Here is an 11228-nt window from a genome sequence, read left to right as displayed (position 1 = left end):
AATTCCCATCAAGTTCTATTAAAAATAAATCCTAATAACATCGTTGCTAAAATAATTTTTTGTGACAATTTTTTACACATGTCGCTAAAAGTTAATAATTAGTGAGTTTTTTTGTCACGATTTTTATAAATTACCGCTAAAACTTACAATTAGTGACTTTTTTGTGAAGAATTTTCTAAACTATCACTAAAAGTAAAAAATTAGTGACTTTTTTTGTGACGATTTTTTTTAAACTGCCACTAAAATTTATAATTAGTAACATTTTTTTGTAATAAAATTTTGAAACTGTCGCAGAAAATTAACAATTAGTAACTTTTTGAATAGTAATTTGATAAAAATGCCATTAATTATTATGAGACCTATTAGACAATAAGTGTACCTATTAAGATTTACACGTAAGTCCCCCTATAATTAGTTGGTAACCCATGTGATGCACGGGAATGTATTTTTAAAATGAAAATTTGATTTTGGATCTTAATATTTTATGTGTAGAAAATTTTAACAATTGGAAGCTAAATACAAATAGATTTGTTAATGGCTGATGAAAATTTTTGTCATTATGTGTGATTCTATATAAATAGTGTAGTGATCCCAGTTTTGCCACTTCGCTGAGTATGTCGGGGATCAAGCTACTCGATCAGCTCGTGGGGGTCCAGGGGGCAGCGCCCCTGACGGGTCCAAGGACAGCATCCTGGCGGGGATCGAGCTGCTCGGTTAGCTCGCGGGGGTCCAGGGGGCAGCGCCCCTTAGCGGGTCCTAGGGTAGTGTCTTGGCGGGGTTGAGGGGCAGCACGCCCAAAGCAAAAATGCAAAATGCATTAGAAGTTGCTTGTCTGCTCGAACAGCCGTTTATGAGCTTGAGCGGAGTGTAACGCCTTCAAAATATTATATAATCCCAACATCTAACAGTTCTATATACATGAGAGATAAATCACATTTCCATGCATACATCAGAGTTAATATCACAAAGAGTATTTCATATAAGTTAAAAACGTTTACAAAGATAATAGAATGCCCTGCGGGCTTACATCTTTCCAAGTTGTTACTTGGTTACACAAAAGAAGAGTTCTAACTCTTTTACAAGTAAAGCCCTCGGCTCGCATTTACATGTAACCAACAAAACAAATAACAAAGCAGAGTCTTCAATTCCTAAACCTCCCAAGCAAAGATGTTAGAGACGGCACGTCTTCTGTACCTGAAAATGGTGTCCCAAGTAGGGTAAGCCAAAACCCAGTAGAGATATGCTAAACCCAATATAAGAAATAACTAAAACATTAACATTCAACAAATGATTAACACTTATAAACCAACTCACACCCTTCTCGTAGTCCAACAACATTTACATCCATGTTTCAATCTACTTTTTTTTTTTTTTTTTATCCAATTCAATTCCTAAATACGGTTCATTATCTAACCAAACAATTTAAATGAGACTGCAACTCAGCTTATTAACACTTCCGTTATCCACAATTCAAAATGAGACTACAACTCATGTAATTAACACTTCAAGTATCACTAATTCATAATGAGACTACAACTCATGTTATTAACACTTCAATTGTCAACTTCATTCGTGCACTTCAATTTATAAGGGTTCGGGACTTTCACCCTGGATACTCCGGCCAACTTAATTATCTATGGAGTTCATCCCCTATCTTCTCCCAAACAATAAAGTACATCCCTTATCTCCTCCCAAACAAAGATACATATACAATGTATTAGAGCATATAATCACACGTATGGAGTACATCCCCTATCTCGTCCCACACAAAGATACATATACAATGTATTAAAACATATAAGCACATATGGAGTACATCCCCTATCTTCTCCCAAACAAAGATACATATACAATGTATTAAAGCATAAAAGCACATATGGAGTACATCCCCTATCTCCTCCCAAACAAAGTTACATATACAATGTATTAAAGCTTATAATCATATACGGAGTACATTCCCTATCTCTTCCCAAACAAAGATACATATACAATGTATTAAACTCTTTATCTTATGCCATGATCAATTAAGGCACATATTCAATGTGCCATTCCAACTGTCATATTCAATGATATATTTCGATTGATTAGTTCCAATTTACCTAATCATCATGCAGTTCTACAACAATCAAGACTATCCTCCACCGATAGCCTAAAGCAATTATTTCTAAACAGATAAATGTATTTACCAAACAGATAAATTATCACATTTTCTATAGGTGAGTGATTTATCAAACCGACTACACCAACCAGTCCCAGTTCTATCCATTTTCATGATATTCAAATCAATTTCATATTCCTCACAATTACCAAATTAATTACACAAATTAATTATTTAAATTCAATTAGAGCATTTTCCCCTTATTTTCTCAACATTGATCCTAAGACCGAACCTCACCTATCAAACCCACAAAACCTCATTTTCAAGACCTCATATACATATGGAGCTTAAAAACACAAAACCCCTCTTTTATATACCACAAATCTTAAACCCTAACTTTCCAAATCACCAAATCTCAACATCTATACAAAATGACTAATATTTATGTTAAAACTCATAAGAATGAGTAGATTATCTCTATCTTGAAGTTAGAAGCTCAAGGAGAAGAAGGATAAAACTCAAGATGCTCCAAATCAACACTTTTTCGGATCAAAACGTAGCCCACGCAAAGCTCAAGCTTTTTAACAAAGGGAGTAGGGTAGAGACACTTTAAACCAAGTGTATTTGTAGAGAGAAGGAGAGTATAGAGAGAGAGGGAGTCGGATCTAGGGTTTGGATGAAAGAGATGATAAAAAAAATGATGTAAAACACGTTGCTGCCAACTGATATACTTGATCCTCGCTCGAGCGAAGGAGTGGTCGCTTGAGCGACCAGACACAAAAGAACCTCGCTCGAGTGCAAGAAGCGTCGCTCGAGAGCAAAATGTGAAGCTTTAGGTCTGCAACCCAGAAGCACGCTCGAGCGCAATAGTTCTCGCTCGAGCGAAGAAACACAAAACATAGAGCTCTCTCGCTCGAGCAACAAAAGCCTCGCTCGAGCGAAGAATACTAACCCTCAGGTCCAAACCATACGCAGACGCATGCTAGAGCACAAGAGTGCTCGCTCGAGCCAAGAGACACATCATAGGAAGCTTGCTTGAGCGCAAGAACCTTCGCTCGAGCGAAGAAACAAAAACCCAAAGCTCGCTCGAGCGCAAAAAGCCTCGCTCGAGCGAAGACGCCAAATTCTGGACAACAACCATTTGCTCCAACACTCAACCAACCTATTTCAATCTTACCCAACACATCCCCAAACTCAAATACAAAGAATTAAAGAATGGAAACAAGAATAAAACAATAACGACAACCACTAGACTCGAGTCCAAAATACAATACATAACGAGGAAAACTAGGAATGCTATACGGAGAATGTTTGATTTCAGAAGTTTGACCTATCTGCAAAAGTACTGGGAAAGTGTATTTGACGCTCGAGCGGACCATGTTATATCAGTTCGTGAATCTGATATTTCAAATTACTTTTGTATATCTCTCTCTCTTTAAAAGCTTTTTTCTCTCCATTCTCTCTACATTTCCCTACGCCAAATTGAATCAAAACCTTGATTTCTCAAGATCCATTAGAGTTCTGCCATAAGTTCTTCATCAAAGTTGGTTAACTTCTCGAGGGCATCGTTGTGTGCGGTGAAGATCGAGTTTCGACACCGTTGATTTTAGGGGTTTCATCTCATTTCTTCTTCAAAACTTGAGGTAGGGATTTTCGTAGAGTTATATATATATTTTTGCAAGATCTATATAATTTTCGAAATCATTTTTCAATAGATTTGAAAATTGATTATTGATTCAAGAAGTTGAGCGATTTTGAAAGTGGGTTTGTCTCTTGTTCTTTTAAAATGATCTTATGGGTTTTGATCTTCGTTGATTGAAGAAAAGATGATTTTTGGAAAGTTTTCTTTCAAAAGATTTGAGTAGTATAGTTTTGGTGAGAAAACCTAGAATTTGGAGATTTTTTTAAAGAGATTGAAATCCATGAATGATATTGTTATATTTATTTTGTGTGTCAAAATAAATGGATATTTGGAAAATTTCTTTTTTATATTTATATAAATGATGAATTTCAGGGAATATGAGGATTGTTGTTCATTTTTGGAAATTATTGTTCAAAACGTAGAAATAGTCTTGAAATAACTAATTGTTGAGGATACTTGAGAAGAGGGAATTGTGGTATTCCTTGGATGATGAATTGAAATAAAAGTATTTATATTCATCTTGTGAAATTGGCATATCAATTCATTTGATTACATTAAACTTTGAAAGTTGATTTGAAAATTTGTATTGAGAAAAAAATGTTGAGAAACAAGTTTTCATGGAATGATTTTGGTGTAAATACATTGGTAAATCTTGATAGGTGGTTTAGATGATACTGAATAAGTTGACCTGAGAGTTCGGGGTGAAAGACCGAAAACCCACGCGGATAGGTGTCGAGCCTTTCGGTTAATACCTGTAAAAATGACAAATTGGTAGTACTTGTATAGTTTACTTGCAGACACCGACCTAAAGATTACCAGAGTCGTATTTACTGCCCTTGCAATAAATTGTTAAGTTTTGAACAATTGAAATTGCATGATATGATTGAGCATGATGGTTTTCAAAAGATGAAAATGTGATTTATCTTCAAAAATGCCATAACATGGCATGTGTATTTCATCTCTTGAGACTTGTATAAAATGTATATATTTTGTTAAGAATTTCCTACTGGGCTTTATACTCACCCTACGAGATTTTTGTGCAGGAAAAGATTTGGTGATCCCACTCAACTAGGGGCGTGAAAGTATGTGTGTTGGGAGTACAATACTCTCATTTTGCTGTGACTCTGTGTGTAAACCAAGGGTTGTGTCTGTGTGGGTTTGAATAACCGTTTTGTATAACCAGGCTCAAGCCTTGGAAACTTGTAAACCCTTGGGAGTATTTATTTGTTTATTTACTTGTTGTTGGATTAATGTATTGTTGCATGAAGAACTATTGTATTATGTAATGTAAGTTTGGAGATTTATATTCGGTTTTCCTTAAAAGAGTCATGATTGTTGTTTTATCATTTGGGCTACAAATTTGGGGCGTTACAAATAGGCTCATAAAAATAATTTCTATCAAAAATTAAAAAAATGGTTTATGCTTAACTTGAAATTAAATTCTCATTTGTGTTAATCAAATTTACCAAAAATCATGAATTCCACTCGTATCAAAATATTTTTTTCTGGAAAAATAAATAAATAAAAACAATGAAAAATTTTATAATGTATAAATTATGATTTGGTTATAACTCATGGTGTATTATTTTGGTTATTAATCGAAAAGGTCTTTGCTAATTTCTTATATTTTTGGTTATGTCTAAATCGATGCATCAGATATTTAATTATACTTCAAGCGGTGCTTGATTATGATCTATTATAATATTTTTATATGACAATATTTGAGTATTTTATTACACGAAAAAGTGCTTAAGGTAGATTGACTCGAAGGTAGGATTATGCTTATATCAGTAAGATCTTAAGAGTTATTTATATTGATACATAAAAAATTACAAATTTAAATCATAAACAGTGTCCTCAAAAGGAATCAGACACCAAATCTCTATAACCTTTAGAATTTCATTTTTCAAAGGAATTCTGATTAATTATGTGGCACATCATAATAATCATAAAATTTTTATTACAGTCAAATTATTTTTATATATCTTTTCTGGCAGACCTCATGAATGTGTATTATCAGTAACACTATAAATTAAAAATTATTTAAGAAATATCAATATATGCCTTAAATATACACAATCATTTTTTATGAATCATTATTCTTTAAAATGATACTCCACTTTATTTATCATTTGATATTTGTCAATTTACCACTTTATTTATCATTTGATATTTGTCAATTTACCTTCTAAAAACTTTACCAAAAAAAAAAAAAAAAGTTTCAATCAATATCAAATTGGACGCTACGCGTGTATGTAAATCACTTTTAGAAATGATGTCTAACATAAAATCACAATGGAGTTAACCTTAATTAATGTAATAATATTTTATATTATAATATGTATTACAAAAGAATAATATTAATTTTAATTATTTATTTTAATAATTTTAGCCTCATCGTTCTATAAAATTGTTATTTGAATACTTATATATAATAGATTTAGTTAAATTATTTATTTATTTTGATAATTTAAGTTCTATTATGCTACAAAAGTGTAATTCTCATATGATGATTTTATATGATATATATTAAATTAATTATATAGAGTATTGATTTTTTCTTTAATATTCTTTTTGAATTATTCATATATATTGTATATAGATATATAAAATTTAAATTAAATATAAATATTTTGTAATAAATAATTTTATGTTAAATAAAAAATTAAATATAATTAATATTAAGACATCAATAAGATAGATAAAAGAAATATAAAACATAAAAAAATAATTAATTTGATCCGTATGATGCACATAATTAAGCACATTTTGTTTTATTTATTTATTTATTTTTATATCGAGATAATTTTTTTCAAATATCATAATAATTAAATTAAAATATCAATTATATATAAAAAAAAACTGACAATGACAAAACTACATACACGATAATAAATAAGTATTTATTAAATAAAATTCATATAAAATTAATTATTATAATTAAAATTGAAATGGCGCAAAAAATTATATATAATACAAAAAGGCATGTTCATGTGATTTTTTTTTTAAAAGTAGACTTTTATAAGAAAGGTAAAAATATTACTTATATATATACATAGGCCTATTTTGAAAACTCAGATAAAAGTTAATTTTTTAACTTTTTAAAATCTTATCATTTTTTTATTTTTACATATTTTTAAAAAAAAAATTATAAACAATTAAAAAATTAACTTTTAACATCCTTCCTAAAATAAACCTACCCCTCTCTTATAGATTCTCCAATAATTATCTGGTTGAATGGTTCGATGTGTGGGACCATATAAAAGGGTACAATGGAGCGCATTTTCATGCACCAACCATGTTTTAATTGTATTTTCTTTTGTATTTATTGAAACAATCCTGCTTTCTCACCTACCAATCATCAGATAATTTTTTTTTTTCAAAAAAATGTTAGGAACCCTTATTATTTTATAGTATTTCTATCAAATATCGTACATAGATATGAATCTACACCATAAAAGTTTTATATTAATCCTACACCTATATAAGATATTTGATAAAAATATCGGTAAAATATTTAAAATTTCTAACATTACTCAAATTTTTTTCCAAAAAATCAAAGGCAAAAGGGTTTAATGTTTGATTTTGATTTTTTAAAATTTTTGAATGTCTTCAGTGATTTTTTAATATTTTAGTTACTTTTTTTTTAATGTAATTAAAAAAATATATATTTATAGAGAAATCTAAAAAAATTCAATAAATACAGAAATACACTAAATTTTTGTATTTAGTAAATTTAAAAAAAATCACAAATATTTGCATCCAAGTTAGGTTTAAAAAGTAAAAAAATGATTATAATATTTAAAAAAATTAATAAAGACACACAAATCTCAAAAACCAAAAAAAAAAAAAAATATTGAAAATTTATATTGAAAAACTCAAAACTAAACAGAAAAACTCAAATACTTTTACTATTTTTTGGTAAAATATCAATTCAGTACAAATTTTGAAAGATAATTATGTATTAATAACAAACTTTATAAATATTAAAATGTTAAATAATAAAGTTTGCTATGAATATGTAATTTTTTTTTTTTTTTTTTTTTTTTTGTAACTTGACTTATGTGTAATTCTCCCTTATTTTGTCTTGTGGTGAATAATTGAGATGTAATGAGTATATAGCAAGCAACCACTGTTCGTGCCTTTGAAGGCAACTACTGCCATAGGATATGAATTGAGTGGAGAAAATGAAAGAAATGAACATTTTTATGTGGTTTTCTTTATTCAGTTTGTTAGAAATATATTTTGATTTTGTTTAAGAATAATTAAAATATGTTTGTTAGTTTAAAAATATTAATTTTATTTGGACAAAACTACTCTTAGTCTAATTTTATTATTCTATTACCATTGATTGCCACTACCATCTCCACTCGTTAGTGACCACTTTTTGATAATCACTGCTACCAGTTTGCAATCAGTTTTCAGAAAAAAATAAAAATAAAAATAAAAATTGACGACTCTCTAGTGAAGTTGAATTTCATTAACTTAACACAGTGAAATTTCTTGAATGTTGTTTCCAATGACTCTTCAAGGAAATGAAATTTCACTATCCTAAGTTAATGAAATTTCATTGTTCAAAATATAAAAAAATCAATTAATTGCTAAAAATTATAAAATTGAAAGTCAATTAAATTTTCACCATCTTAAAACGTTAGTAAAATTTCATTGAATTAGTCAATTGCAATGAAATTTTATTGACCAAGGACAACTGGAATTTCACCAAGTTAGTGAAATTTCGCTAACCAAATACAATCAACTTACACAAGGTCAATCAACAAAACAAAATCAGTGAAATTTTACTGACCAATATTAGTGAAATTGCACAAGGTCAATGAAATTTCACTGACTTAACTTTTGGTTTAAGTCAGTAAAATTTCACTGACTATAGCAACTTCATTGATTTTACTTAAAGAAATTTCATTGAGTATGACAAATGGTAGAGAAAAAGTAGACTACGGAAAAATATACAAAAAAAAAAAAAAATCAAATTTATTTTAAATAAAGATAAATATATACTTTAATAGAAAATGGATGACAATATCATTTTTTTATTCATACAACCAACAAATCATTGATATAATATAAAAGGGTCTAAGTTTTATATAAATTAAATATCAAAGGAAATCAGTATAATTATTTCAAAAGTTTAGAATTAACTGTATTTACTCTAAACTTAAGGGAGATGATAGTAATTTACTCAATAATATTACATACAATTAAAATGTTGACCAGTCATGCTTATAAGATTGTAGGACCTAATTCAAAAAAAAAAAAAAAATCGTGTAAATTTATGAGAACTTATATGATTGATATGTGATTATTCTTTTTTTGATATAGCCATATTTGCTTGTGTAATTTATTAACAATTGATGCACTCAAACTGTATAACTTACTTGTGGTAAGAAAATAAACAATAGAAAATAAAATGACCCTTTGTATATCCAATTTTGGGGAACTTCAACACCATACTTCAATTCTACACTATAGTAACCACTTTCAAACGAATATAAGAAAGTAATATAGTGGATAAAATATTTATAAAAAAAAGAAAATAAAATAAAAGAAAAATAGAATATAGGTTGACTAATTGATATAGATAAACATGGAGGGGGCATATGTTGACTAATTGATAGATAAAAATTAATGGAATCAGATTTATGTTTTTGATTAGGGGATTTGAAAAGAGATTTAGAAAGGAAAATAAAAAATACAGGTGAAATGTGAATAAAATATACTTATATTTCATACAGTTCCACACACTTTTTCTAAATTCCTTCCTAAATCTCCCAATTAAACACAATATTACTAAAAAAAATTATTCAATTTTTAATAATAAATTTATCATTGTAAAAATATTTTTTAAAAAATACATTTATAATATTTATAATTCTCATATTATATTTCAATACAAATTAAAATAAATAAACTAAAAGTTATTACAAATTTACAAACAAAAGCAGAAATATCCTAATCATTAAATTTATCAGCATCATTATTCATATCAAATGATCATTTCATAAACGAGAAATGTCCCATTCCCTTGTTTTGTCACCTCCAATTGCACTTTGAATGAGGTGGTAACCAATAACAATTAACCATTTTCAAAGTGTGGGATAACTTCACATGGAAGTGTGTCATGTTATTAGGGAAAATATTTGAGATCCCTTTTAGGGATGACCTTCATATTTTTAAAGTGATCCTGACTCTGATCCTGACCCTTTATGTATGTGTGAGATTCACTCATATATGTGTGCGGTCCACATCATGAGCGGTTCAAATTTGTGAAGGTCTTGTGGGAGTGAGAGTCTCAATCATTGCTCGGGGTAGAATTAGGAGTGCAAAATTAGAGAGATGTATCACTACGCTTCATAAACACAAAACACGTCTAAAATGTCTAAAAAAAAATTCATTATCAAAATGAGGCCAAATACATTAAAAAAAAAAAAAAGAAAGAAAAGAAAAAGACTTGTGAGCAAATAAGTTCAATCAATAAGATCTGCTAGTAATTATCTCAAAAATAATTAATGGATCATTTATTCATAAATCTTTCTTCACCTACTTATATTTCATTTAGTCTAAATTATTTTTTTACGTTCTAATAAATCTTGCGAGTGACATAATTATCAAAATACCTTTAATAATAACATATACATTGACAGTGTGAATGTTTCGTGATGTGAACATTTACACGTCAATGTGAATGTTCATATTGTAAAATATAAATGTTCACGTCACAAAGTTGCTAACCGTTCAAAAAATATTTGTAAGGATAAAATTATTCATAAAATACTTTAAATATGAGAATTAAAATCTGACAATTTAAATATCCAAATAATAAGATTTATTAAAATATAAAAATATTTATGAACTGATGATATAAGTAAAACAAAATTTTCGAATAAATCTCTCATAATTAATCCCTAGTAAGTAATAGGCATAGGCTAATTGCCAATCTTTTTGATTGAGATGGGAAGTGTGTTGGTTTTTTAAACTAGTTTAATTTAGGGTTGAAAAGCTTGATTTGGAAAAGATTTTTGATTTTTTTAATTTTTTCGTGAGAGAAAAAATGTAATAATTATGAGTTAGATGTGATATTTTATCTTAGTGGACTAAAAAGTCTATTTTGTTTTTTTATGACTATTTTAACTAAAAAAAAAAATCAAAAAGTTGACTTTTCAAAGTAAAGCTTAAATAGAAAAAGAAAGAAAAAACCAAAAACTGATCAGAATTTGACAAAAAAAAAATTTGGTGTTTTCCAAGGCCTCCCATACACAGCTCATGGTGCTGCTGAATCTGATTCTCCTTAAATTTTAAATTTTTAAACAAACACATTTATTCAAGGACAAAATGGTAAATGTGCTCTCATACTAATGGATGTTATTTATTATAATTTATTCGAAAGTAAGATTTGGTGGATCATCAAGCTTACCAACTGGTTGAATATTGATAAAACTGGAGGACGAACCTTATGCTAAAATCACAATATAG

Source organism: Camellia sinensis, chromosome 3, assembly GCF_055761805.1.
Source record: "Camellia sinensis isolate YWXY chromosome 3, ASM5576180v1, whole genome shotgun sequence".
Classification (NCBI taxonomy): Eukaryota; Viridiplantae; Streptophyta; class Magnoliopsida; order Ericales; family Theaceae; genus Camellia; species Camellia sinensis.
This window is presented reverse-complemented; position numbering follows the sequence as displayed.